Source organism: Aptenodytes forsteri, unplaced genomic scaffold, assembly GCF_000699145.1.
Source record: "Aptenodytes forsteri isolate BGI_AS27 unplaced genomic scaffold, ASM69914v1 Scaffold105, whole genome shotgun sequence".
Lineage (NCBI taxonomy): Eukaryota > Metazoa > Chordata > Aves > Sphenisciformes > Spheniscidae > Aptenodytes > Aptenodytes forsteri.
Genome location: NW_008796112.1, coordinates 1,345,726 through 1,354,046, shown reverse-complemented (window position 1 = coordinate 1,354,046; position 8,321 = coordinate 1,345,726). Strand labels below are relative to the sequence as shown.

Sequence of the window (8,321 nt, the reverse complement as noted above, 5' to 3'; positions counted from 1 at the left end):
AGGCAGGAGGCAGGAAAAACCTTGACTGTGTGTCAGCACTGCTCAGCAAAAAATCCCTGTGTTCTCAACACTCTTTCCAGCCCAAATCCAAAACATAGCCCCTCCTAGCTACCTGCGTCCCCCCTCAGCTTATTGTGCACCCCCACCCTGCTCGCTGGTGGGGTGGGGTGTGGTGAGAGGCAGGAAAAGCCTTGACTGTGTGTCAGCACTGCTCAGCACTAACGAAAACATCCCTGTGTTCTCAACACTCTTTCCAGCCCAAATCCAAAACATAGCCCCATCCTAGCTACTATGAAGAAAATTAAGTCTATCCCAGCCAACATCAGCACACTACTTTAAACAATGTAAGGGCAACACTTTGATAGCTGAGTGAGGTGGTTCTTTTTTCTTGTTTTCTTCTACTCGATCCAGAGTACAATAGATCCATCAGCATCTCGAGCAAAGGCGCTGTTCTCTGGGTGGCTGTTTTTTTGTGAGCACTACAATTTGGGATAAGTGAGTGTGTGTTTAGGGTTTTTTTTTTTAGTATGGTAAATAATTTATTAAGGTCAAATACTTTTTAAATAGTAGAGAACAAGACTCTCAATTGGAAAAGAAGAGTCTTAGAACTTGAAAGAAATTTCATTTTAATTTAATGAAGCAGTAGGTTGCAAGTTACATAATTGGGTTCTGTAATAGGTACTTACTAACATTTTCATCCTCACATTTAGGATAAGTAATTACTTTAATGTTTAACAGCCAAAATTAATTTGTTTTGTAACAAAAGTTGTAATTGATTTTACTGCATGGTTCTTAGCAAGATAGTATGGGCATTCATGGTTTTATCTCATTTATAAGGTTGTTACCTGTGTTGCCTGTAACAGTCTTTATGCAAGCAAGGTCAACTCCACACACTTAAGTAGATTTACATACGTTGACATCTAAGTCGAATTAGGCCCTGTGAGTATATCTTATGTCTCGCCAAGCTAGCTATAAAGGGGAAATCTTTTCAAAGACTTTAGCAGTCTTAGAGCTCTTTGCTTTATTTCTAACCCCTGTAATTAGTGGTTTCTTGAAACTGGATTTGCTTCTTCCCAAAGCTGAGGGATATGCACAGTAATTTTGAAATCTAGCTTCTAAACACAGTCTGGCTCCTAACTTTTCTAAGTAAAAAGTTTTTTAGATGCCTGAGCATCAAGCTGACTTAGAATTGGCTTTTTTCTTTAATACACTTTTTTCTACCTTCTTTTTTTTTTTTTTTTCCTTCTCATTTCTTATATTGGAAAAATATAAAGTATTTTCTTTGCCCTGTTGACACAATATTAGGGCATGGCAAAGTTAACGCTTCACGGTTTGCATCTGGAGGCTCTGATGGTGTTTGAGACTTTGTAGTTCAAGATAAATTATGTTTGTGATTATCATCAACCCTTCAGAAATTTAAATTAGTATGCAAATAACAGGTAAGATTATCAAGATTTTAATTAGCAAATAACAATTTCTCAACCTAGATAAACTAGATTTATCTGTTATGTATTCTAGCTGCATTTTTAAAGTGTTCTTGGCCCAGATTAAGAGAATAAAAAGGGAAAAACACCAGCAAATTGTGAATTGCAACGTACTACTGAGAAATGAAAAATATTCTTGGTAAACCTGATCTTCCTAGCCTGCTGTTCAGTTTGAGTAAGTGGTCGAAGAATGAGGTCAAGATAAATCAGGTGCTATTGAACACTTTTCTCATTTGTATTTCACCTCATAGAACTTGGAAGAGATCACCCGGTTCATTACCTCTGCTGCCCTGCAGTCTTCGACAATTGTGAAATAGTCATTTAGTTTTAGAAAGATCAGCAGAATGTGTACTCTGCATGCTCCTACTCACCATTCATTACAAAGGTTTTAAAAACACTTCAAGCTTCGAAACAACCAGGAGTCACAGCTTTTGTGCCACAGTAAGAGAACAGAAGGTAATCGAAGGGTGTAGCTCAAGTCCTGGGTCAGCGTGATCCAACTGATGGGAGCAAAGTGGGCTGCTTCCTAAATTGCCAGCTGCTGCTTTCTGGAGACAAGAAGTACCTGCCGGAGCGGCAGTTGCTGCCAGAGGCATCATATACTGCCTTCTGCGCCCATTATATATTTTGACCCAGAGAGCTAAATGTGGCTGTTGCCAAAAAAACTCCAACAAAACACCAAAACCAAGTGAGAGTTGCAGCGAAGGCTTGTCTGTGCCCTGCCTTCATCCCCGTCCTTTCTGTCCTCTTACCCTTTCCTCACCTACTTCGTGAAAATGGTCTGTGGTACAATAGAAGGGTGCGTTTAGTTTGGAGACAAATGGAGGTGATGGAGGGAAAACTGGAAAACAGAGGGAGAGGGTTCTTGCTGATGAGGGCAGGCTTTAATTAACCAACAGCTTTTTGAGTTGTTAAATGTCTTAGAGTTTTTTGATCTGATACGAAATGGCTGGTTCTAAATTGCTAAATATTTACAAATAAGTGACCTGAATTTCTTATTTACATTCACAGTGATAAGCTTTTTAAAATCCCAATGTCTTCAAAAAAGTGAGTAATACAGAGTAAAAGCTGCAGTACAGCTAAACATTTAAAAAAAAAAATTTAAAAAATCCAGGTGGTGGTCCAGGCAAGCCATTACCATCCATTCCTGGGTCCTAGAAGAGCTTGCAACTCTAGATGTGCTTGGGCATCGCTATACTTTTTGGTTTCCCTGGCAGTTCTCTTCTTGGGGAAGAGAAGGCCAGCAGGGAACTGAAACCAGGATGCCTGGTGGCTTGGTCCTACAGGGAATAGACAGCTTTGTAACTTGAGTTACCTAGCAGTTTATGAGTGCAGATGCAGTTAAGTATGCGTGCACACTCATAACAGGTTTCCTTACTAGATATTACTATGTTTGGTTTTTTTAAGCAGGATCGCATAAGTTAGGGTATGACAAGAATGAAAGAGAATATACAAATTCTTTTGCTACAACTTAATATTGGGCTTAAGTCTAATATTTCAATCTCGAGGAACTCGAGATTGGTTTTGATTTAATTGATTTAATAATTGATTGATTGTTATTGATTTAATAACAAAACCATCTTTTGTGTTCTCTAATGTTTGGTGTATTGTTGAAACCTTTAGCTAATAAAGGACAGGTAAAACAAGAAGGCATGCACTAGCTTTAGTTCAGAGATGTTCTACCTGGTGGGGCTTTTTTCTGTTTTTTCTTTTTTTTTGGTTAAGGCTGTGAATGGGAGAAGGTAGTTTGATGTGATTAAAATCTATTTGCAATGTACCCTCATGTTTAAAAAAAAAAAAGTGATCTGGAAGAATGTGTGTTTTGATATCTTCTGTTCACTGGTGCAATCCTCATTACTTAATGCTTCGTAAAAAGTATATAAAGTTGGTATGTTTTCTGGTATCTTACTCACTGAGCAAAGAGTTTAGTTATACATTATTCTGTGTGGATCTTAGAGGCACAGCTGCCAAGATAGCTGTTCGCAAGAAACTTTAAATGTCATTTTCCTTATCATGAAACTTCCTGCACGTTTAATACATTTTAACTGTATTTCCTTATCATATCTGAATGTATTTAAAAGCAAACACCCCATCTTGCTTTAATGGGAATTTTTGTTTACTTTTTTCCTGTGAAATGTATTCTAACTGAAATAATAAAAATTGAGGTGATGCAGCAACTCTGCAGTTGAGTGTGTGGAAAAGGAAAAGCAGTATTTTTCCTTCAGGCACATCGCCACCTAGCAGCTGTTAACTAAAATTTGCTCATTTTTTAGGTAAAGAAAAAAGGTAAGACCTGTATCTATGTACTCTTGCTTTATTTCTCCACCACCTTCTTGGAGCGTATTGAGGTATTGGCTAATAGGTGGTATATCATAAACGCCTGTCTGACCTCAGGAGCTGCAACAGATGCTTTTGTCCATTCAAAAATGGAATTATACTGAGCAGTACTGTATGGTGTTTTACATCAGAGCGTGTCTCACCTCTATAAAGACTGTCTTTTTTCCCTCGGTTGCAAAACTGGTCACTGTAGAAATAGTTCCTCTTTGCTGATGATCATCGAGGGTGAAATTTCAGTTATGTCCAAGTGAATGGCTTGCACATTGTTCTTCTGCGGTGTTGATTCTCGGCCAGTGTCGCGCAGATTCTCGGCCAATGTCGCGCATTTTCCCACTGAAGGATGTTGTGTGACATGGAGTGTTAGACCAAGCTAGTAAAACTGCACCAAGACCATTTTCTCAGGCTCTTCAGTGCTGCTGCCCGAGGCAGCGGCAAGCATGGGAGAAAAGAGAGTAAGGAGAGACGATGGGAGGACGGTGGCAGAGAGGCAGAGGACTGGGCAGGGTTGAGGACAGCGGAGAGAAGGCAGAAAGGAGTGCTCTGTTGTAGCTTGCTTGGAAACATTTGTTCTAAAGCAGCTCAGCGTAAGTGCTGTAAAAACCATATAAACTCTTACTGTCAAATCTGATATTATGGACTTGATATGTTAAGGAATTGCCATTTTTTTCTGCAAAAAATCAGGTAAATAAGTAATATGCAATTGTAAGGATGTATTTTTATATTAGGTTCTATTATTGCCCAAACAAGCCAGGACTATATAATTTTGTAGTGGAAAAGTTTTATCAGCATTTAGGAACCAGTGACACAATAACTTACTACACTCATAACATGCACTGTAACTCTTTGAAAAGGTAAGTTTCTCAAGCTTTTTTTAAACCTGAAAAACACTCTGTTGTTCTCATCAGCCTTTGGTACACCCGCATCAGTGCTTTAGCTGGGGCAGATGTTTGCTTTCTGAGTGAAACTCCTGATTGCCCTTCTTTGGTCCGCATCACAGAGGGGTCTCAGCCATAAACTGGATTCTGTTCAGACAAAAGAAGTGCAGCAAGAGTGCCCCCAGTGTGCCCCAGCTGCCAAGGGACACTGTCCACCTGACCAGACATAAGCTAATCCAGAGAAAACACATGGAGTGTAGATGGCTGAGTCCACTGCACTAGTTGCTTCACACTACTTTCATAGAAATACCACTGCATTCTCCAAGAGGGAGAGTTTTGACATTTTCTTGTTGTGAGAATTGTAGAAGAGCAGCACAGAAATCTTGTCAAACTCCACCCTAATGCAGGGACTAGCTGTCAAAATATGTATTTAGTCTCCTGGTTTTGACAATGATGATTCACCTACTCATTAGAACCGCCTTTTTTTTTTTCTCTCATCGTTTGCTTTCCTTGCTTCACAATACTTCTGTGAGAAGACATTCTTGTGTGAAGACTGAATTTGCTTTCCGTATTCAAGTGAACCAGAAGATCGCTAAGAGGTTGAACTATCTCATCTGCTATGTGGGATAATTAGAATCAAATCTCGTGTACTTCGATGTAAAGTCCAGAGTGATTCGGAAAGACACGTGGATTTTCAGTTACCTCTAGGGGATGCTGTTGTGTTAAAAGTTCCAGTGTTTTAAACATTTTATGTATAGACGTGGGTATTTATCTGCCTTACAGAAGAAAAGTGTGTGCAGTCCCGTAGGAAGTACTCTAGCTAATATGAAGCAGAGATACTGCAGCACATAATTGTGTTTGCAACTATCAATATGTAGAAGAACAGAATGAGCTAACAAAGGTCCTGGGATGATGTTAATGGCTTGTTTTTCTCTGTAGGTTGCATCTAACCCGCTGGTGCATTGATTATTGATTTCAGTTCAGTGGAAGGTATCTCAAACTGGTGAAGTGTTTGATGAACAGCAGTTTAAATCAAGTAGTTGGGAATTCTTTGCTGTCAGGAACAGAGTACTTTACAGTGACACTGTCAGTATTTCACACTCATGTCTGCTGGACTTGAATTTGTTGAGCTGTTAAGTTTTCTTTCTTTGAAAGATTTCATATTAACGGATTTTGGTTTTAGAATGCTTGAGATATGTTTACATTGATAATTTCCCCCCCCCCATTCTTTCACTAGGCATTGCCTTACTTTCAGTATAGATATTTTAATTTGGAAATTCATAAATCTCCCAGTGTTTGGTACCAGTTTATTATTATTTAATGTGAAGCATCTAAGTTGTTCATTACGCGACATTTGACAAGCGTTAATCATAGTGTATGCTGTACTGCTGAAAGCCATTCACATAATAAAGTGATCATTACTGTCTAAAAACCTGTAGACCAGTGACTACAGGTCTACTAAAGAAGACTTAACTTCTTTATTAGTGTCTGGACAGCAATACTGAGCAGTCAGTGATTTGTAGACAATACCCAACCTTGCTTTTCCAAACAGCTTGAAGAAACGTGTATCTTTGAATATAGAGGGGAATTTATCTTGGACTTTGAACTATAATGCCTTGCCCCATTGCGTGCAAACCCTGTCTTGTAGACCACTGCTCTAAAGAAGTTTAGACTATTGCTTTCTTTTCTTCCTCATCACTTGCACTTCCCGCAAAAAATGAAGTATTTTAAATTGGAAAAATTAAATACTTCTCTCTTCTTATCCTTCCCAAGCATCCATAAAATGTGCTGTATTAATGTAAATTCAGGGATGCTCTCTATATTAAAAACTGTACATATCAGAAATATTTTCCCCAAAAGCTTTGCCATACTTACGTAAGAAACTTGCATTTCATGCTGAAGAAACGTGTCTCTCTTTTGTTAATGTTCTAGGTATGGATTCTTATCACAGTTTATATCTTAAAGGACTTCTCTTGATGCCTTTATTAAGTGGCTGGTTTAATCTGAAGCATTGGTATAGAATCTCTTTGAATTTGAGTATGCACAACACGATCTGCTATGTGAAACTTCTAGTGCCCCTGCTTAAAAATCATAATGTTCTTCTCTTTATTAAAAACATTTCTCTTTCTAGAAAATACCACGTGTTACTTTGGTCTGGAGATGTGTGGTTGCAACTATTGTGGTAACAAATCCTGAGAGGCAAAAAACCAACTGCAACCTTTTTTATTAGGTACCATCCAAGAAATGTACTGTTACCTCAGCGTTAAGTACCCATAAGTTTTTACACCATGTTAAAGTCTTAAAGATTAATAGCACTTCCAATTAGGAGAGTGCCCTTTTTGCATATAAATAATCAATAAAAGGCTTCTTGACCTTCATCTTCCCGGCAATGCAGAATTCCTTTCAGGTAATTTGTTTCCTGCTGTATTGAATTCAGCACTGTTAGTGGACGTTCTCCTTCAATTGAAGTGTATGGGTAGATAATGCACAGGACTACTTTTTGTATCTGAAGTGAGGAGAAACCTTATTTGGGTTCTACGGAATCTTCCTTGGAGATAAATTTCTTACTCCTATTTATTAGTAGTCACTTCAACTAAATTACCTCGTCTCACTGAAATATCCAGAACATTCAAGCAGTATTTTTCAAAATGCCTTGAAGAAATGTCACTCCATGAGTTGCCTCTGTAATGTAGTATCTTCCCCTTCTCTAAGAGGGGGGAGAAATTCTCAAAGTGGAAATGAAAGTTTGTTATTAATTCTCCCTGACTCCATGCTCTTGTGTGAACCATTAAAATTCTCCATCCCAGAGAGGCAGGGATGAGTTATGTTTCGAGCCACAGGGCAGAGGGAGGCAGAGGGGAGATTGGGGCTCCATTAGCTCCTTTTGTTTGTCTTAGACCAAACTTCCCCAGTACTTTGTTCTCTTTTTCTATCAAATCAGGCTGCAGGTGCCGGTCAGTCGCAGGAGATGCAAACTGATGCCCATTAGGTTAGCACATGCTTGCACCCATACAGATGTTCTGCCCAATTATGATGACTCATGCACATCTGTATAAGCAGCTAGAGTCTCTGTGATCAAGGTTGGGACTGCAGAAGGGCAGACCACATCCTGAGATGAGAGCAACTGCTGTAAAAACCTCCATCACTTGTGTCGTCTAAACTGGAGCTTTAACAGCTGTTAGAAATCCAGAACACAGCATATTTAACTGCTAATAGCCCTTAAAAAACCCCAAATGTGACAGTGTACTGATTGAATTCTGGCAGTGTGTGCGTGTGAGTGCACAGTACCTGTCCATATGCATACAGGTACACCCACTGTACCTCCTTTCTTTAATTTTAATTCTTTATCATACCAGAGCTGCTGTTTTGTTCTGTTACTGTAAAACAGCATTATTTCTCACCGCAACAGTATTGGGATACGTCCGAGGCCACGCTGGGAAATGAAGTAAACGTTTAAGAGAAAGAATTGATTTTAAACAGACTGATTCAGCTCGGTTCTCCCGCTCAGCAGGCCGACCAAAAAGTTGCTCCGGCGTGCTTGCACAGTGCCTCGGTCGGCTCCTACCCCGTGTCCAGAGGAGGCCCCTCTGCTCCCCGGACTGCCCCTGCTCCCCCCCTTTCCCCC

At 39.5% G+C, this 8,321-nt stretch overlaps 1 protein-coding gene across 1 annotated transcript in view; it reads left to right on the top strand.

Moving 5' to 3' along the window:
- Positions 1 to 8,321, top strand: part of VGLL4 (vestigial like family member 4) — an 89,579-nt gene that overhangs the window by 31,488 nt on the left and 49,770 nt on the right. The window lies entirely within an intron of this gene.